General features: G+C 55.2%; 1 protein-coding gene across 2 annotated transcripts in view; it reads right to left on the bottom strand.

The window, feature by feature from the left end:
* Positions 1 to 21,439, bottom strand: part of KCNT1 (potassium sodium-activated channel subfamily T member 1) — a 65,869-nt gene that overhangs the window by 26,064 nt on the left and 18,366 nt on the right. The gene's annotated exons all lie outside the window — the stretch shown is intronic.

Here is a 21,439-nt window from a genome sequence, read left to right as displayed (position 1 = left end):
GACCCGGGGCTTGGCTGAGGTTCACACACAGCCAGAGAGCAGAGGCACAAACTTCTCCCTTCCCACAACTTCACAATGTCCAAAACCTCCCGAAGAGCAGCAGCCCTGGAGCTGCCTCTCCCTGTTTATCTGCTCCAGCAGAGCAGGAGCTGGCAAGGACAATGTCCCCAATGTCCCGGCTCTGTCCGTGCCCTGCTCTGCCCAGGGAGGAGAAACACTCAGCATGGGAGCTGTAAAAAACAATTCCACTGTAAACAGAGAAAATGTCCCTTTGTTGCTAAGATACCATTCTTGGTCATTCCAGAAAAAGCCAGGAGCTGCCAACCAGCTCCAAACACCGCCTGCCACCCAGGGCCACTGGTGGTGCCAGGACAGAGTGCCACCTGCCAGGACAGAGTGTCACCTGCCAGGGCACTGACAGCATCCGGCAGGGAGGAGCAGCAGGTGGGGCTGGAAACTCCATCCCACCTTCCCTGGCTTCTCCTGCCTCCCACCCACAGCTCCCTGCCAGCCCCAAATTCCAGGGACGGGACAAAACCTCCTGGGGCTGGATGGGGGCTCCTGCAGGGATGGCAGCAGGCTCTGGGATGCTGCATGGAGGCTGGGTGGGTAAAGCAGTCCCAGCTCATCTCACCCACCTCTCGTGGCACTTTATCATCACCCTCAGCCCTTTGCAAAGCCAAATTCATCACCCCAAAGGCGCTGCCCCTGCTGAGCGCCGGCAAACGCCAGCGGCTCCTCCTGCCCGGCTTTGGACCGAGCACGGCAAACCCTGCTCTTCCCTGCCTGGCACAAAGGAGCTCAGTGCCGTGGGTTCCCCCTCTGGCTGCTTTCAGCAAGCCCAAGGACGCCCTCCTGTCATTGCTGCTTTTCTAAGTGCTTGCAAGAGGTCACCGAGCCCTCACCAGCCCAGCCCAGGCAGAGATCAAGGGCAGCAAACCCCCGGTGACAGTCGCTGCCATCCCACCCCAGGTCCCACCACATCCTGATTTACTGGGCATGGAGGGATGAATATTTACCAAACATACATGCCCAGCTGATCAGGCAGCAGATTGGGAAGGGGTTTTACCAAATCTTCATCCTGGGCTCCACCCCAGCCGGCCTAAGGGGAGGGGAGGTGGCCAGAGGGGCTTTGCACCACACCTGGTTGGTGTCACCAGGAGAAGGGACAGCCCCAGACCCCGCTGCAGGGAGAGAGCAGGAGAATTTAGAAGCCCTGGCTGATCAGCACGGTGCCTGAGGAGCAAACAGTGTTAATGCAGAGCCTCAGAGCCCAGCCTTTACACCTGCTGCAATTAATCGCTTCCAGAGCCAGACGCAGCAAATCATTTTTCTGTGCCAGGGCATAAATCAGCTGTCACAACTGCTCACAATGCTGCACACAAGATAATTGCTCCTTCTCCTTATTAAAAATGGCCAGGAAGTGCTGGGAACTGGCTTTCAGCAGTGCTGAGCGCCCCATTCATCAGAGCCGCAGAGGATTGAGAGCTTGAGGAGCAGCAGACTTCAGGGAGCACAATTCCTCTGCCAGACACTTGTCTGGTATCAAAGCAACAAACAGCTGAATAAATCTCTGCCATCAGACAGATGGTTCACTGATCTGTAGAGCTGTGGCCCACCTCGAGACAATGCCTGTAATTGCTGGTGGATAAAAGGACTAAATGATTAGATCTAACTCTTTGTGATAAAGTGGCCCATCCATCGGGATTCATCCATCCCCATGGCTGCAGGAAGAAGGAACACTGGGAAAACAATAAAGCAACTAAAAGCCATGTCTTGACTGGGGGGAACAGGGTGTTTAACACTGCAGAGAGATGAAGAGATGAAAGAATGTGGAGGGAACTCGTTCCTGTGCAGGCTGAGCCCCAGATCTTTGTGGGGCCCCCGCTGGGCAGGTGAATCCAGCACCCCACACCTGAACGAGGGATGGCTCTTCCCAGGCAGCAGCAGCACCATCCCAAAGTATCAAAGCTCCTACTCCATTTCCAGCTGAGGGAAGGAGATGATATCATGTAAAACATACCCTTTAATTTCATTGTCAGGAAGTTAACTGGGAATAGGAATCAAGCAAAACTCTGACTGCATTATTACCACCCCAAAACACACCGTGACAGCTCTGCCTTTGCAGCAGCTCAGCCAGGATGGGGTGCTCAAAGTGTCCCTTCCCTGTTGCCATGGCTGGGCATCCCTCCCACCTGGAGCATCCTTTTCCCACCTGGAGCATCCTGGAGCCAGCCCATCCCAGGCCATTCCAAAGGTCCCCAGCTCCACAGTTCCCCCACCTCACCCCGGTTGAACCCCCCCAGGCCATGCAAACAACGATGCTGGTACAAGTTTAGTTCCAGCCCTCTGCTTGGGAGTGTAATTACTGCTATTATGCACTTCATAATGCTTGAGCGACTTCGTTTTCTTCACTCGGTTATTTATTGTACTTTATTAATCTAAGATTAGAGGCAATTTGTTGTAAGATGATGAGTTCCCTAAAAAAGACACAATAGTTTGTTCAGAAAAGAGCAGGATGAAAGGGCAGGAGGAGCACATCACAGCCCACCAGCATTAAAACAGACACTGAGGGGCACAGCCCCTGCTCCAGCCTTTGCACTTCCCCAGAGCTGGGACAGTTCTCTTAAAAAGGAGAAAAACACAAAAAATATGAACCCATACAGGGATTTCTTGTCCCAGGAAGCTTCTCAAGGAATTTCTCCCATCGTGTAGCAGGATGCAAACAAGACTCTTCTGAATTTTTTTTTTTTTTGGGGGGGGGAGTACCTAACAAAGCAGCAAAACCCCAGAAATCTCCAATCTGGTGGGTGCCAGCACCCACCTCTGCCAAGGCAGTGAAAGTGAGACCCCACTTCACCCCTCTGCTCCAGCTCAGCTCAGCTGACAGCTCTGCACCCTCTGTGCAAACCCACACAGCTCAAACAGACAGAAATGTGGCTGAGCCATGCTGGAATTACAGAAATGTGCTGCTGGCCCAGCTGGGCTCCCTGGGGACGGGCTGTGGGTACCAGACACAGCTCAGAGGAAGGAGAGGAGCAGGGCTGGCGGGGCAGGTCTGCAGCATTTCCTCTCCCAGCAGCCCGAGGAGGCTGTGCAGGATGCTCTGAAGGCACCGTGCCATGGCCAGGCTGCCTCCAGCCCTCGCTCAGCCCCAGGAGCAGCCGGTGCCAGCTGGAACCTGAGCAGAGCCAAAATCCTTCCCAAATAAAGCACAAAACCTGCCAGGCTGGGGCTCAGGTACCTGCTGATGAAACACCCAGGCAGCTCCAGCCCTCCTGCTTCCCTTTGGGATGTTTTTCCTTTTTCCCCACCATTTTTGTGATGCTGTTTGGTCACAGAGGCTTCAGCCAGACGGGTGCCACGGGGTGAGCTCTGCGCCCTGTGTTTGCCATCCTCCATCCATCCCAGGTGAGCAGAGGATGGGACAGCTCCAGCCCTGCCCAGGCGAGCTCCCAGAGCAGAGTTTGGGGACAGGAATGGGAATTTCTGCTCAGCTGTGTGCACACAGACAGCCTGGGTTCCTGCCAGAGGCAGCGAGCTTCCCCCGCGCTCGATCCGCGGTAATTGAACAATTACTCAAAGGAGGAGGAACGGCTCCAAACGGGGGCAGGGATGGGCTCCAGGGGCTTCTCCTGCCACACCAGGTCCCTCACGGGCTGGGGGATGCATCCTGGCAGGATGATGCCCTGCCCAGGGCTCTGCAGCCGGGGGTGTCACCATGGAGCACCCGGAGCTCTCCCACTGCGGCAGCTCCTCCAGGGAATCTGGGGCACCTTTCCAAACCAGACAGCACAGACAGCCAGGGAGGGACGGGGAGCTGGGGCTGCTGTGCCTGCTTTGGGGGCAGAGCCCCCTCTGCCAACGCTGCTGAGCCAGGGAGAGAAGGGGAGAGGGGGATCTGTCCCAGCCCAGGGGGGATTTCAGGTGCTGGGGGAGGGACAGGACAGCACTGGGGACACCACTGGCAGGGCCAGCATGGTCCAAAAGGCCAAGTATCACAAACAGGGCAAATCTGCCCACTTTCAGCGAATTTTCTCATCCCACATCCCTTAGTAGGTGCAGCACTGAAGCTGCTCTCCTCTTCATCCCAGAATTCCAGGTGATCCTCAGGGATCACAGCAGCACCCAGCCTCGAGGAACTCAGCAGGTCCCACACCAGCCTGGGACAGGCAGTGTCACATCCTCCATGGCACAGCCACTGTGCCACCATCACAGCCACAACGGCACTGTCAGAGCCACCACGGCACTGTCACAGCCACCACGGCACTGTCACAGCCACCACTGAACTGTCACAGCCACCATGGCACTGTCACAGCCACCATGGCGCTGTCACAGTCACCACTGAACTGTCACAGCCACCATGGCACTGTCATAGTCACCACGGCACTGTCACAGCCACAACGGCACTGTCACAGCCACCACGGCACTGTCACAGCCACCACGGCACTGTCACAGTCACCACGGCACTGTCACAGCCACCACTGAACTGTCACAGCCACCGTGGCACTGTCACAGTCACCACGGCACTGTCACAGCCACCACTGAACTGTCACAGCCACCACAGCACTGTCCATGGTACCACCACAGCACTGCCACAGCCACCATGGTATCACCACAGTCATTATGGCACTGTCACAGCCACCTTGTCACCATCACAGCCACCACTATGCCACCATCACAGCCACCATGGCACTGTCCATGGTGCCACCACAATCTGTGTCACCATCACAGCCACCACAGCCCTGCCACAGCCACCATGGTATCACCGCAGTCATTGTGGCACCGTCACAGCCACCTTGTCACCATCACAGCCACCACTGTGCCACCATGACAGCCACCATGGCACTGCCACAACCCTGACAGGAAGGGCAGCTGCCCCTCCTGGCCCCTGCAGCACCAGGAATGATTTCCCTGCCAAGGCTCATTCCAGACCACGACCAGCAGGATCCAGTCCCACATCCACAAACCCTGCCCAGGGAGCCAGGATGCTGTGGCACATCTTGCCCCTCAAGCCCAAGGACTCGATTCTTCAAGGTTTCATGCATTTACCATGGGAATCAATCAGAAAAAAAACCCTCCTGTTTTATTATGGAGTGTGATTTTTTTGCTCAAAGAAAGAATTGATATTGCCAAGCACTCTGCAGCAAATTAAACCCAGCTGGGTGCAGGTAATGTCATCCTGGCTCCAGCAGCAATGCTGCAGTTGTATTTTTGGGGGATGAAAAGCAAATTCCAAGCAGTCACTACAGGAAAAACCCTGCCCAAGAGCAGGTTTGGCCTCCAGGACCATTTATCTCTCACCATGCCCTGAACTCATCCTGGTGTGCCAGGGGGACGAGGGCTGGCACAGCCTGCAGGAAGGGCTCCATGGGCCTGAAGAGAGGTGACAGAAATCTCCTGCCTGACTTTTGGTTCTTTTATACATATATACAGTTTTTATGAGGGAGGACATTGCAATGGAAATGGAATTTTTATCGATCCCTGAAGGCAGCTGTAATCCCTCTCAGCAGCTGCAGTGCTCATTTCCAGGCACCAAACCAAACACTGGAGGAAACAGGGACACTCTCAGGGCTTCAGGCTGTAGGCAATAAAATACTTTGGGCTGGAAGGACCTTAAAGTTCATCCTGTTCCACCCCCTTCCACTGTTCCAGTCCTGTCCAACCTGGCCTTGGACACTGCCAGCACGGGGCAGCCTCTCCCACCCAGGGTTTGGATGGTGCTCATGGCTGGGCAGGGGCACCACTTGCTCCCAAATAAGATAATTACATTTCTACTAAAGGTTAAACCCCCAAAAGGGAAGCAGCAATGGGATGGCAGGCTGTGCTCCCTTTGGCCTATTTGTTTTGCAACATTGGAGACTGACACTCATGAGTCTGCTCCTGTAATTGCTTGTGCTGATGAATCTGCATTGCTTAATTAGGGCTGTGCACAGAGCTCATTGTTAATGGCTAATTGCTGATCTGCTGCTATCAATTCTTCCTCAATAAACTTATTATTATTATCCTTTCCTTCAGTTACTATCAATGAAGTTTTCTTTGTACCCTTTCAAAGTTTTGGGCCTGCTTTGCCATACTCCTAATCCCATCTCACAGCAGGAAATGAGGAAGTCAATTCCAGTGGCTGCACTGGTCTTTGGCCACCTCTAGACCCCCCACAACTGCTCTGTCCCTGGGAACAGGGAATCCTCCCAGGGTGGGATTTGCTGCTCCCATCCACAATTCCTGGGAGCCCAGAGCAGTAAAGGACAAATCTTGTGCTTATCAGCTCCCTTAAAAGCAGGATCATGGTGGAGCCACGGACTGGGTGGGGTTGGAAGGGACCTTTGAAGGTCACCTGGTTCCAGCCATGGGCAGGGACAATTCCAAAAGGCCAAAACCCAATTCCACTAGAGCAGAAACCAAACCCCATCCCTTGTGTCCTGGAACACTTCCATGGATGATGGACCATCGCCTTTAACCCCCAGTGATTAGAGCCAAGGTTAACCACTGCTCCCAGCAGCAGGCACTGCCCAAAACCCAGCTCACCACGTGCACCAGACACCCCAAATGCCAAGGGTGGAGGGCAGGGTCAGCTTCACCCCAGGGCAGGCCAGGGTCCCTTGTCCCTCCCCGTGGCAGCGGGAAATGCAAGCAGAGAACTTACTGTGAGAGGGAGGAATCCACGCTGAAATCCTCGGCGTGAGCCCTAAGAGCGAGAGCAGCACACACAGGGTGAGGGAAGGCAGGGCCCGGCCCCAAAACTGCCCCAGAGGGGCTGGGACACCAGGGATGTCCCAGAGGGGCTGTGACACCAGGGATATGCCACCAGGGATGTCCCAAGGGGGATGTGCCACTGGGGATGTCCCAATGGGGCTATGCCATTGGGGCTGTGCCACCAGGAATGTCCCAATGGGGCTGTCCCAAGGGGGCTGTGACACCGGGGATGTCCCAATGGGGATGTCCCACAGGCTGTGACACCAGGGATGTCCCAAGGGGAATGTGCCACCAGGGATGTCCCAAGGGGGATGTCCCACTGGAGCTGTGCCACCAGAGCTGTCCCACTGGGGCTGTCCCCAACAGGGATGTCCCCACTGGAGCTGTGCCACCAGGGATGCCCCCACTGGGAATGCCCCCACTGGCAGTGCCAGCACCAGAGGGACCAGAGGCCACCCAAGTGCCCAGCCAAGCTCACACCGTGTCCCTGCTCAGCTCCCAGAGATGCTCTGCCAGTTCCAGCCCCTCCAGGGCTGGGCTCTGTGGATAAACCCAGGTTCTGTGCCTGTTTTGTGCCTTTTGGTTTTTAAAGGGTTCTCACAAACTGCCTCGCTGCTCTGCTCTGATCAGGGCCACACCTGTGCAGAGAAATTGGGCTTTGCTTCAGGAGTCAGCATTGTGCCTCTCCTGGGCTGCTTCACAGACACCAGTGATGAGCAGAGAGAGGGAAAGGAAATAGAGCAAAAAATAAACCAAAAATCAAATAACAGAGGAAAGATGAGGGGGATGAGGGGTTCAAGGCAAGGGGAGGAAGAGCACAGGGAAAAACAAGGGTGGGTGGGAGGCAAAGGGCCTGTGCTCATGTACTGTACATCCCACAGACAGACAGACTGACAGACAGACTGACAGCACAGGGCTATCCAACACAGCAATTCCAGCTGCAAAGCAAAAAATCCCCTCGTGAAAATGATGTTGTCACCAAGACACCCAGGGATGGCCCCGAGTCCCCATCCTTACCTGAGCCTGAGCCCTTCCCTGTTCCAGCAGTGCCCTCCCTCCTTTCCTGATTTACTGGGAGCCAGGGACACAGAAATATCATCACAGCCAAGGGGCCACTGCAGACCATAAAGATTTTTCTTGCATTTTGCTTTTGCTTTACAAGTCTGCAGCACTCCGGCACAGTTCAAACGAAATAAAAGCAATAAATTCACATTTCAGCAGGAATGCAAGCCAAGAGGAAGCGGATCCATGCCTCAGCTACCAGCTGCAGCCTCCCTGGGACAGGATTTATTTTGCCCCTGGGCTCTGCTCTGTGCTCATTGCTCCTTCCTCTATCCCAGGTTGTCCCAAGCCCTGTCCAGCCTGGCCTTGGACACCCCCAGGGATGGGGCACCTGTGCCAGGGCCTCCCCACCCTCACAGGGAAGGATTTCTGCCCAATATTTCATCCAGCCCTGCTTTCTGTCAGGGTGAAGCCATTCCCCCTGGTCCTGTCACTCCAGACCTTTATCCAAAGTCCTTCTCCAGCTCTTTTGGAGCCCCTTTCCCAGGAGGCTGCTGTAGGATCTCCCCAGAGCCTTTTCTTCTCTGGGCTCAGCTCCTGCCCTGCTCCCTCCTGCCATTCTCCCTCTTCCCTGCTCATTTCCAGCTTTCTCCTGGTGCATTCAGTTCATTCCCACCCAAGTGCTCTCTGGTGGCTCCTCTCACAGCAGGAACGAGCCCTGGGGTGGCTCTGCAGCTCAGCTGAGCCTGGGGGCAGCCCTGGCATTTATTCCTGCCCAGCAGCCCGGGCTCAGTGCAGCTGCAGAGCCTGGGGAAGGAGCCTGGGCTGGCAATGTCCCTGCAGCTCAATTGGATTGTCCCTGTCAGCACAGGGGCTGCCCCTTGGTTTGGAGCAGGAGCCTTTCCTTCCTCTCTGGGATCTTTATGGGGAAAGAATCAACAAATGATTTGGTTTTCTCCTCAGCTGGTGCCAGCTGGCAGCCGGGGAGGGTGGGGGAACAGGAGCTAATTCCAGCTGCAGAGCAACCCTCCTGAAAGCCAAACAGCAAAAAAGCCCACCCAGATCAGTGGGGTCCTGCAGGACAGGAAGGCTCTGCAGAACTGGGGTGAGCCAGGGAGGTTCCCAGGATTCTGTCCCTCCAAATCCCTCCAAATGGTCTCAGGAGGACAATAACCACCTCACATGGAGGCATAACAAACAAAAGAGATTCCAAAGTCCTGGACAGACAGACAGACACCTCCCCAGCAGTGGCTTTGGCCACTCTGCTCTGTGGTTAAAGCACGTGCAATAAAATAACTTTTTTTTGTTGTTACAAAAAGGTGCTTTTGGCTCCCAAACGAGTGAACTTTGTTGTGCTGGTCACAGAGGCAAAGAGTGATTTGAGGTGTCCCACTGGAACCTCTCCTTCTCCCCACCAGGCACCCAAATTCTCACCAACAGCCCAACCGCTGAGAAAAGATGGAGATTTCTCCAAGAAAACTAAAAAAATCATTACAAATCTCATCTGGAAAACAGCCATTTTCCAGATCCCCAAAACACTTTAACAGTGATTTACAATATACAGAACCTAAGGCACTTAATGGAGTCAGAAAGGTTACTCTGGCTTTTAATGCGTTTTAGATAATCTACTTCAAATTGACCTTTTTATTTTGTCCAGATCTGGCTCCCTGAGAGCAGACAAACCTCAGCTCACCTCATTCCCATGGAAAACAGCCACAGCACAGGCAGCCAGAGGACCCTGGCTCCCCTGCAGGGTCCAGGGGCTGGGAGAGCAGAGCTGTGCCCACCCAGGGCAGGCTGAGGCCCCTGGGTGCTGCCAAGCATCACCCACCATGCCAGGCTGCTGGCTGGCACAGGCTGCACCTCCCAGACCCAGGAACAGAGCAGGGAAGGGTGGGAGAAAGGAGAGGAGCAGAGGGGGAAGGAACTTCTTGGCTGCTTCAGGTCTGCCCCCACCTTTCAAGCTACAGCCCCTGACAAAAGGGGAAGGCTTTGTCAGAAGGTGAGGAGACAAAGGCACGTTTATTATTAGAACAAAGCCATGATAAAGCCTGCTTATATAAAAGAGAGAGCAATCACCTGCCCACCCATGCTGGAGGCAGCTCCTCGGCTGAGCAGCACCTTCCACCTCATCCTGCCTCCTCCCAGCAAAGGCAGGGAGCCCTGGGCTGGGCTGGGCTGTGCACAGCACCCCTGGGCTCCAGCACCCCGAGAACTGAGCCAGCAGAGCCAGCTCCCTTCTCTCCAGGGGGGGAAGGCAGCCAGCCCCAGGCCCCAGCTCTCCTCCAGCTCTGGGTGGCTTTTAGCTCCTGTGCCTCATGCAGATAATTGGAGGCTAAATGCTGTCCCTGTGTTCCAAGTGCTCCAGGATGCTCAGAGAGACAGAGCAGCCCAGCACAGCACAGCACAGCCCAGCCCAGCCCAGCTCAGCCCAGCCCAGCCCAGCCCAGCACAGCCCAGCTCACACAGGGACCTGCTCCCTCCCAGCAAACTCTGCTCCTTCCACCACTGTCTCCTGAATTTTTGGTAAATGAAGAGCATTAAAAATCCACTCCTGGTGGTGCATTTCCTATTCCATTTACAGCCATCCTTTCCAAACAAACAAACAAAAGCATTCACGCCTGGACTTGAAGCCTCTGGAAGTTGCAGACACAAGTAATGACCTGCCAACACTGCTCTGGGCTTCAGGCTGCTTTAATAACCACTGCAGGGCTCAGAGGCATTTCCAGACCGAGGTGGAGAGGTATTAAATGTGATGACTTTCTCCCCTGGCTTTGGGAAGGATTTAATGCCTTTTCACCCTGGTCTGGAAATGCCTTCGAGGCAGGGTCAAGGCAGGGGGGTGGAGAAGAGCCAAGCAAGGTGAGTGCCTGGGGAGGCTGCCCAGAGCACTGCTCATCCTCCAGAGACAGGAGCTGCACCACGGCTCCTGCCATACTGACAGTGAGAAACTCAGCCCAAAATAGCCTGATGTGAGAAGGACAGATGGGAGGAGATGAAAAAAGAAAGTAAAGAGGGGGAGAAGGAACGAGCAGGAGGAAGGGGAAAGTGAGAGGAAGAGGCGCACGCCTGCTCACAAAGCTGTGTCAGAGGAGAGGGGAGGGAAGGGCAGCTCCTCTTCCCCCTCTGGGATGAGCAGGGGTGACCCCAGGGAAAGGGCTTGAGCCTCAGCACCCCTGGGGGGGGGAGGGACTCATCCAGCTGTGCTGGTGACACCTGGAAAAGCCACCAGCAGCTGCAGAGGTGCCACAGGGCTGGGCAGTGCCACCTGGAGCAGCCCCACGGGCAGAGAGCTCAGCAGGAGTGGGCTCAGCTGCCTCCCAGGGTGCTGCTGCTTCCACCACAGGAGCACTTTTCCCTGGCATTCCTCTGCAAATCCCAGCTCCAACACAAAGTTTGGGAAGCAGGAGCTGCTCCCAGCTGAGGGCCCAGCTTGGCCTGCAGCTGCCTCCCAGGAAGATGAGCCTGTCCCAGAATCAGCCACAGAGTCACTGAGGTTGGAAAGGACCTCTAAGGCCATCAAATCCATCAGCAGGGCTCACCCCCAGCACTGAGCCGTGTCCCCACAGCCACACTTCATTCAGATCCCTCCAGGAATGGGGACTCCACCTGTGCCAGGGCAGCACAACCCTTTTGGTAAAGAAATGTTGCCCCAAATTCAACTTAAATCTCCCCTGGCACAAGTTGAGGCCGTTTCCTCTGATCCCAGTGATTGTTTCTTGGAAGAAGAGACCAATCCCACCTGGCTACAAGGCAGAGGGAGAGGGCTGGCACTGCCAAGCCTGGGCAAAAAGGCCCTGCAGATGCTCAGGCTGCTGTGACAGCTCCTGCCCTTGCTAATGAGCTAAATGAGCCCCTGCAGTCCTACCAGGGGACTGATCCTTGTGGGGGAAGGACTCTGGGCAACTTTGGGGGTGGGATGTGAGATCCTGGTGTGCCACGGACCCCCATGGCCCACTCAGAGGGGTGCCACCCTTAGAGCAAGCAGGAAAGGCTCCCCTGAGGGAGGAACCTGCCAATCCCTGTGTCCTGGTGGGACCTGGTGGGGATGAGGATCCCAAAATAACCAGAGCAGAAGCCGAGTGTGAGTGCTGAGCGTGGCATCCCTGGGTGAGGCTCGTGGCTGCCTGTCAGGGCTATGTAGGGCACCGAGCTCCCTGCAGCTCCCCAGGGCTGTGGGAGGAGAGCTCAGCCCTCCCAGAGCTCAGCCTGTGCCCCCCAGCACCCAGCTCGGGGCTGGCATCCCCCCATGCCCACAGGGCAAACCCTCGGTGCCAGGGTGAGCCTGGGCTTTGGCAGGTGGGCACCACACACACAGGAGCAGCCACAAACACTTCTGAAAGCTGCAGGGAGGAGCTCAGGGCTGAGCCTGGCTGGGACAGGGCCATGCCAGGGCTGTCCCTGCACAGGAGAGGCCACGAGGCCACAGGATGAGCAGAGCTAGGGGCCCTTCCAGCCCTTTGGGGCAGCTCCAGGGCAGGAAAAGGAGCAGCCAGGCTGGAGCCCTGACAGGAATCAGCCGTGCTGATGGACAGCTCAGCTCAGAGTGAGGGATGGCAGCTGTCACCAGGGTCTGGGGCCGTGTCCTGATCGCCAGTATCCCTGCATTTGCACATTGCCCCCATAGCCGAGCCCAGCTGAGCTCCCTGCCCAATTCCTGCCCTGAAAACACCCCCAGCATCCCCCAGAGAAGAGTGCCAGCAGTGCCACCTCCCTGGCCTGACAGAACAGCCAAGGCTGGCAGGAGAGCCGGGGCTCAGCCCTCCCTGGGGACAGCGGGCACAGAGCAGGGCAGGGCTGGGTGATGGAGCTGGGAGATGCTCCAGCATGGGCACAGACCCACAGGCTGCCAGCACACAGCCCCAGCCCACAGCAAAGCCCAGTGCCCTCCACCAGAGACACCCAAAAACACCTCCCAGCCCAGCCCGGCCCAGCCCGGCCCAGCCCGGCCCAGCCCGGCCCAGCCCGGCCCAGCCCGGCCCAGCCCGGCCCAGCTCGGCCCAGCTCGGCCCAGCTCGGCCCGGCCCAGCAATCAAAGGCCAAGAGCTCCAAGAGCAGAAGGTGTCAGATCCCCCAGGTTCTGTTTCAGATCCCCATAAGGGCTCCCCAGCCGTGCTGGCCCTGCCCTCCCTCACAGGGTGACACTGGTGGCCCCAGCTCAGAGAGCAGGGCAGGGGTCAGGTCTGGCACAGACCATCCTGGCAGCTCCAGCCTCAGCCTGCTGGCATTCCTGGCAAACCCCACACCCTGGCACAGCATTTCTGCTGCACAAAACCACCTCACCCAGAGCTGAGGCTGCAAACCAGCACGGGGCATTTGCTGAGGACAGAGAGGGCTCTGAAAGGCCTTTTCTGGAAGAAGCTTTTGTTAAAGAAAGGTTAAAAATAAATGAATTGACTTTTTGTCGCTGCAGGAGGGAATTCTGCAGCACAGCAATGGTTCAGCAGGGAGTTGTGTCCCAGGGAGAGCCTCACCTGGAGAGCTCCTGCCAGCCCTGAGTGGCTGCAGGGGCTTCACTGGCCAGGCTGGACCTCTCTGGGGTTCATCTGTGTGCAAGTGCCAGGCAAAAAAAACCACATTTAGCAAGTCCTGTTTGTTAATACCAGGCTGCCCCGAGGGGGAACAAACTTCCATCAGTCAGAAATTCTATTTTCAGACACATTTGGGTGAATTCCTCCCTCTCTGGAGTGCTCTGCCTCCAAAACCCCCCATTAAACTCGGCCTGGAAGAGTGCTGCTCTTTCCACAGAGGAGACTCCAGCACCCTGTTGACTGTGACAGGGCTGAGGCAGAGTCCCATTTATTCCTGCCAAAAATATCTCAAACTGAGAGACAGGGCAGGGCTGGGGGGGGTGGGAGTGTGCAGCCTGAAGGAGAAAGAAAGGGAGGGAAGGATCCAGCTGCTGCCTTGGGCTGCCCGGGGGGAAAGGAGCAGCCAGGACCCTCTGGGACACACAGCAAAAGGACAAGAAAAGAAGGGGAAAATTATTCACCTGAGAATGACCAAACCCAGCACCCAAAAAAGAGGAGAAATGTCCAGTGAGATGTTCAGAATTCAGCAGGACTGGTCCTGAGCCAGCTGAGACAGCTTTAAAGCCAGTCCAGCTTTGGAGCAGAGCCCTCCAGGTCCTGTCCAAGCCCAGCTCTTCTGCAATGCTAATCCCCCTCCCAAGCTCAGCAGCTCACAGCTCTGCTCCCAGCAGCTCAACAAACACAGCTGGAGGAGCTGAGAGGGCCCAGGGAGCAGGGAGGGGACACAGAGCCCTGCCAAGGGCTGGGGCAGAGCATCCAGACCAGACACCAAAGGGGAATGTTTGCAACCCCCCAGAGTCCCCATGTGCCCTGGGACAGGCAGTGGTCAGAGCTCCCCCTGCTCCCAGCAGAGCTGCACAAACAGGACGTGGTTATCTGGTAAAAACCTTTGTTTGTGGTTTTAAACCCACAGGGAGATCACTGTCCATGAGTTGGATCCAAAGAGGTGTTTGCACGTCCTGCCCCTGCCAGCAGCTCCTTCCCAAACACAGAGGGGTCTGTGCAGCTCTGCCTCCCCTCACACCTTCCCCTTCCAGTCCCCCCAGCACAAGGGACAAACCTGCCTCAGGAAGAGCCTGGCTGGCAGGGAGGAGACTCAGCCTCTCCTGGCTGCTTCCAGGCACTATCCCCTGGTGCCAGGGGAGGCTCAGTGCCCGGGCAGCTGGTCTGCATGGCCAGGAGGCTCCCGGTCCCATCCCCATCTCACAGCAATCCCAGCACACAGAAAGAACTCCAAGCCTCAGCCTGGGCTGGTCCCATCCCACCTGCAGCTCACCAGACCCAGGGAAATGTCCCTGTGCTGGATGCCCAGGGGCAGTCCTGAATTCCCCTCTTTGCTCCCAAGCTCTGGAGTGGTTTTTCCCTCAGATGAATTCAAATCCTTTCCTCCTGTTTTGACTGGGAACCCCTAAAAGCTTTGAGATGCTGCAGTGACTCAGAGACAGAGTAAGGAGGTAAATAAAGTAGGTGAGAATAGATTTCCCTGGCTTCAATCATGAGGAGGGATCATTTGCATGCTGAGAACACCCTGTAACACAGCTCCTTCCACCAGCACCTGGAAATTCACTCCCAGCTCCCAGGCACAATCGCTAACGCTGCTGGAGTCTGGCTTTGGAGACACAGAGCACCTCAAACTCACTGCTCATCCCTTCCAAACCCATCTCCCTGCCTTTGGGGCAGCAGGGGAAGAGAAGTGCAGAAATCCCATCCTTAGGTGCCAGCTCATGGCCGGGCAGCAGTGCCCAGGGAAGGTGGAGATCCTGGGGTCGGGAATCCTGGCACCGCAGGCTGCGGCTGGCAGGGCTCTGCCAGGGGTGCCAAAGTGTTCCACCAACTTCTCCACCTCTCAGCAGCAGCCTCTTACAACAAGATTGCAGCAAATCACTTAAAACTCCTGTGAAACCCAGAGAATCTGCTCTTGATGCAGCCCTGGGGCACCTTCCCTCGAGGGTGCACCGAAACACCGCGGTGATGCGATTCTTGGAACCGCTGCCCTCCAGATCCTTGCAGCACCCCTGCTTCATGCTGTGCTCCCACAAAAGACAAGGAAGATCAGCCCTGGGATGAAGGTTCAGCCCCTGGACAGGGGCAGGAATCCACCAAGCCCCTGGGTGCCAGAGAGAAGCCCCTCTTGGATGTTAAATCAGTGCTGAGCGGTGGGATGAGTTTGTAGCAGTCTCCCAGTTGTATTTTTCTGGCCCCTACCCATCTGCTTTGACCACTGACCCTGTCCTGAGGGGACACCACCAGAACTTGGGAGTGCACGGAGAGGAAGCAGTCTTGCTCCCAAGGCTTTGCCCACAGTGGTGCCCAGGATGTGCCCTCAGAGGTTCAGGTACCTCCAGGACAGGTCCAGTTTGGTGCCTCTTTCCAGCAATGAAAGCAAGGCACAAAACCAGACCACAAACAGCCTGAGCAGCACTGGGAGCAGCCCCAGACTGCCAAGACATTCTGAGACCACACCAGCTCCAGGGATTTAGTCCCACTGCACCCCACGATGCCCACCTCAGCCTTCACACGTGCAAGCCTGGCAGACTCAGAGGCAGCTCCCAGTGTTTGCCCACCAGAGCCCCAGCACCAGAGCCACCTGGAGCAGTGTCAGAGCACTCCAGGGACACACACTGCCAGGTGCTCAGCGTGCCAGGGCTCTGCCCCCAGCCCTGCAGACTGAAGCGTGTGCCCGGCACGGCAGCGGCCACGCCGGCGCTCCCAGCACACACACACCTCCCTCCCGGCTTCCCCAGCGGGCACCACAGCTGCTGCTCCTGGCTCCGTGCCACCCTCCCCCCAGACATGCCAAGAGGCACAAGCTGAGGCATTAATTCATTCCAGCCTAAAGCCTAAAACAAGTAAAATTCCCCCCGAGCAGGAGCTTCCCTGCCGTGCCCGTTTGCACCAAATGACATCCTGGAAGACGTACAGTACACAGTCACAGGTGAGCAGCAGGGATGGGCTGGAAGGCTGGGTAGATGGTGGGAAAGAACAGAACAGAAAATGGAACGAGCAGAACAAGAGCTGAATTAGTGACATTTTCATCCTCATCGTAACTAGGGGACCTGGCTCCTTCTGAATCACTGAAATCCCAGTGCAGCACAGAGCATCCTCCTCCTCCTCCTGAAAAACAGCTCCTTCCTCGCTCTACACCCAGCTCTGGGCTTGCAGGAAGGCTGCAGCATTTCCTAAGGCAGCTTTTTTTTTTTTTTTTTTATATTGCAGTTACAAATGAATTATTGCTCAGATGGGGGACTGAGCATCTCTCCTGCCACACAAACATGGTGCTAGTGCACAGTATGAACCATGGTGTCAGCAGTGTAAATAAGCTCAGGGTTTCTACTGCACAGGGAAGGTGCAGTGCAAGTTAACAGTGGTGAGAGGCAGCCCCACGGTCTCAGGCTGCCATTCAGACATGCTTTAGGCATATAAAAAAAAAATAAAATCAAGAAGCACCTATAAAAATTTTAAAGGAACTGGTTTCCTTCTGCTCCAGCTCCCTCTTTCATAACACAACTTTAGAGCTGCCGTGGCTCTTTCACACAGGGTTGGATCCACCACCCCTCCAGCCCGTGGAGGCACTAATCCTTTCCCTCTCATTTAAAAGAGAAAAGGTGCTGCCTCCCCCAGCCTCCCCCCAGCCCTGCAATACCTTTGTCCGACATCACTCCCCATGGATCCCATCCTCCGAGACGGTAACAAGGGGCTCACCCCGTGCACATCTTCTGTCGTGCCTGCTGGGACGGTTTTGACATGGGAATTGCTCTCTGAAGGGGAATTCTTCAGCTTGGCTCTTGCCATCCTGCGAGCCCCTGTGAGTTGCTCCTGTTTCCCCCCTGAACTCTCTCATACATGGCAATCCTCCCCGCAATCACTTTAGAGCTGTCGGCACGTACCATCTCCTTCCTTCTTCTCTCTCCCCAGTCACAGCTGCTCAGTGGAACAATCCTGCCCTGTGCATTTATTTTGGTAGTGAGGGGAGTCAAGGCAAACTCTCTGGCCTTGCTGCTGCAACAAATTTGGTGCAAAACCGCCGAGAAAACGTCCACGATGCAGAAATCTCTGAAAAGGCTTTGTTTGCTAAAGAATGAAATTGCCTTGCCTGACTGTCAAAAGAAGGATTGCACTGCTCTTATCACCACAGGCAGGGCAGGGGCTGGAGGATTATTTTTTCTCCCCATTGCTGTTTTTTTGGTAGCAGCAGGAGGAGGAGGAAGCTATTTTATCTTATTCCTCTGTGTACAGAGCAGCGTGCTCGCTGCGTGCCAGGGAACACACTCAGCAGCTTTGGCTCTCTCAGCCACGCAGCAGCAGCAGAGCTCTGTCCCCTCCTAAATGCACCTGCTGGGAGCCAAGCAGGGAGGAGCTCCTGCTGCTCCCTCAGCGTGGCCAGCAGGGCTCAGTTCCTGCTCACCTGGCCAGGCAGGTGCATGTCACCTAGCCCACAGTGACTCACCTTTCCCTCTTCAGGTGACAGCAAAAGCTGCTGCTCCTTCAGCACTCCTGGCATCCATTTCTCAAGATATCCAACAGGAAAGGGAATTCACTGTGGCCAGGGGAGAGCTGAGCTGGAGAGAACACCTGAGTGCACAGGTGGGGTTGGAAAGGAGTGCAGGGAAAGGGTCCTGTGTCCTTCCCTCTTTTGGGAATGCCACCAGCCCAGAGCTGCTCCTCCCCGTGTTTGCTGGCAGCCAGGAACAAAAAACACCTGGAAGGTGCCACAGGCTGGGTGGGGCCCAGGGCTCAGCACCACGGACAGCAGTGTCACCACAGCACCACCAGTGTCACCCACCCAGGGCTCAGCACCACGGACAGCAGTGTCACCACAGCACCACCAGTGTCACCCACCCAGGGCTCAGCACCACGGACAGCAGTGTCACCACAGCACCACCAATGTCACCCAGCTCCTGCCATGCCACCCCAACGTGCCAACCCCACCTCAACGGTGCCAGCACATCACACCAGGTCTGCCCAGCACCACTGCAGGGCCCTGCTGCCCATTTTCAGGCTGGAAATAAAGAATAAATTCCCTGATGGTCACCACGCCACGGCCTAAACCAGTGTGAATGGTCAGGTGCCAGCACAGGATTTCTTTAGGTGTTGTTGTACAAGAAGTCAGTGCATTGACTGGAGGGGTCTTGCCAGAGCCTGGGACCTGCAGCTGTGAGAGGGCTGGCTGGGAGAGCAGGGCAGGAGCTGCCCTGGATGGCAATTCTGGGATCCAAGGACTTTCCTTTCAGAAGGAAAGGCTGACAATTCCCTCTGGCACAGCTCCATGCCCTAACCACACCTTCCATCCCCCTGCCAGGCTCTCAGAGCACCCGGAATCCTGTGCCAAATGCTGGGCAGAAAAGGGCAGTGCTTTGCTTCCCCCCTCTGCCAGCAGCTGCCAGGCAGGCTGAGCTCTGCCCTCTGCTCTTCTCCCAGCACCATTTCCCCATGGCAGTCCCCAAAGTCCCCATTTCCAGTTAACCAAATCCTGCTGTCCCTGCTCACAGTGTTATTTCCTAATGGGATTTCACCATCTGACATACTTTGTTTCTGCATGTTGAAATGCAGAATGGATAAAAACCCGCAGCCCTCCTCTTAATGTGCCAGCTTTCAGCACACATTTAATTTCTTGTTTTGCCTCGAAATGATTCATTAGCTCAATACGTTAATTTTCCACCCAAGTCATTCCTTTCTGCTTCATGGTTTGATTCAGACTCTTCAACTCATTGCTCCTCATCTCTTTACTTGGGGGTGTTGTTCTCAAACACCAAATATAATCTGTCAGCCCTCTGGGTTGGTGTGCCCTGGTAAATCCTCCTGGACCACAGAGCCACTGGGATGGGGCAATCAGGTGTCTCTTGTTGGGTGAATTCTATATTCTATTGTATTCCTAACTGCAGAAGAACATTAATTTTAGGCTTGAGATTAGATGTGAAAAGGGGCTTAGGTTTAAGTTCATCTCAGCACTAATGCCCTCACACAGCAGCAGGAACAGAGGAGGGATTAGGGAAAGACCTGGGGAATTTTAACAGAACAGATAAACTCTCCTGTCGTTCCTGTGCTGTGCAGAAGGTGACAAAAAGCACAAAGAGCCCCGTGAGGAACTCAGATCCTGCCCACAGAAGCCTCTCCATGAAATCATCTTTTCTGTCAAGCACTTAAACACAAACCAAGAGAGGAAAACCAGAGAGAGGGGAATGATCTGACCCCAGGCCACAAGAAACTGCAGCCAGGGCTGCAGGTCAGAGCAAATGTTCTCTTTCTGGGGAGAGGAGAGGTGGCCTGAGGCTGAGCAGAACCTCTGAGAGCCTGGCTGACCCCCCAGAGCACCCAGCCCTGCCTGAGCTGCCAGAGCAGCTCCCGTGCTGTGCTCCATCAGCAAACCCTCCTCTGCCAGCAGTGCAGCGTGTTCCCCACTCCTCCTGAAGAGCCAGAGCCTCTCCCCTCCCAGCCCCAGCAGGGCAGGGGTGAGGCAGAACTGAGCCAAGGCAGCCCAGGGCATGCAGCACACCCAGAGCACTCCCTCTGGCAATCAGGGAATACCTGTTCCTAGAAAGAGCTGTGGCTGTCACCTGAGCCAGCCCTGCAGGGACACATCCCCCGTGCCTCTGCCCAGGGACACAGCAGCAAGCTCCTTGTTTGTACAGCACGTCCTCCCAGGGAGCAAAACCAACCAAACACAACCCTGGGAACACCAAAGCCAAATCAGAATTCCTCAGGTCCAGAGGCACTTCCTGGGCCAGCTGAACGCCAACCATCTGACTGCCAGCCAGGAAATGGATGTTTAATTTTAGTTTGAGAGCCCATTACAAAGTGCTGATTTCTCATTTCAGCATCTCCATTATGCAGAGACCACTGCTGTGCCGGGGGCTGGAGGCATGGCTGGGAATTGCTGAGCAGCAGTTGCAGGGGTAATAATATTTCAGAAAATAAGATTAAGAAAGAAGCAGATTCTTCGTTGCTCTAAATTGAATCCACAGCAACTGCATTGTTAAATATTCTCCCTTTTATCTAGGCCACTTTCAGCCCTGGCTGCCAAAACTCCCTTTACTCACATATCCAACTTATTAATAATAAAGCATCACCCTGTCCATTAGAAGTAGTTGATGATACAGGAAGGGGTTGAGTTTTCCCCATTTTCTGACAAACAAACCTGCTCTGCTGAGATCCAACCCAAGGGTGTTATCCTGCAAGGCCTCTTCAGGGAAAGCCAGGTTAATGTATTTTAAAATCTTGAAAGGAATCAGCTCAGCAAAGATGGTTCCAAACCCACAAGAAGTGACCTGGGTGGGAAAACACACTTTGGAAGAAGAGCTCCTGCTCAGGAGCAGTCAGAAGCTCACAGGGGACGTTACCAGAGCTGCTGCTCTAAGGAGGGGCTGTGCTCCTACAAGTGAGGTGTTAACTGCAGGGACCCCGAGGTGAAAAGCCAATAATGCTCATTATTATCCCTCCAGGAACCCCTGGACACACTTGGCAAGCAGCTCTAGGAAAATCACCTTTCCCTGCGTGGCCCCTCTGTGTTTCTGTGCCTTTGCAGAGCGACCCTGAGCTCCCTTTATTTAATAACACCGAGGAAAAACAAGATCCCACGTAATTTATGACTGCCACAAACACCTCCTGCATTTCAAGACCCCGACAAATGTCACAGCGTGACATTATCAGCTCAATAAACTTCAGAGGGCCACTAATGCTCAGATAAATGCACAAAGCTGCCTGGCACAGCCTCTTGCTGGGGTGTTTTTCACCAAGAGCACATGCACCAGCTCTGCCCCTGAGCCGCCAGGGAATGCCCTACATTGTCACCAGGCACTCTGCAAAATTGCTTTTCAAAGGCTGCCAAGGTTTGGAGGCTGCCAAGGCTCAGGCAGAGCCCTGCAAAAACCACCCCCCATCCCACTGAGGATCCTGCAGCCAGGGCACAGAGAGCCCCAGCTGCACCATCCCTCTGCAGCAGAGCTGCCTGGAAATGTCCATGGTCTGAGGAAATCTATAGATTTGATTTCCTTTTTTCTCTCTCTATTCACTAATTGTCCTCTATCCCAATGGGAAGTTAAAATCACAGTAAAAGGAGCTTCTGCTTCCTCACCAGAATGTTTTTTTCCCTCTGACATTTGTCTCAGTGAAAATAGAAAATTTGCCAAAAATACAAAAAAAGAAAAGAAAATAAAAGATGTTGGTGCTTCATGCTCCTCCTCTGTGAGGACTTGGCCTTTCCATGCCTGAGC

Source organism: Serinus canaria, chromosome 17, assembly GCF_022539315.1.
Source record: "Serinus canaria isolate serCan28SL12 chromosome 17, serCan2020, whole genome shotgun sequence".
Classification (NCBI taxonomy): domain Eukaryota; kingdom Metazoa; phylum Chordata; class Aves; order Passeriformes; family Fringillidae; genus Serinus; species Serinus canaria.
The sequence above is the reverse complement of the archived record's forward strand: the minus strand, read 5'-3'. Positions and strand labels throughout refer to the sequence as shown.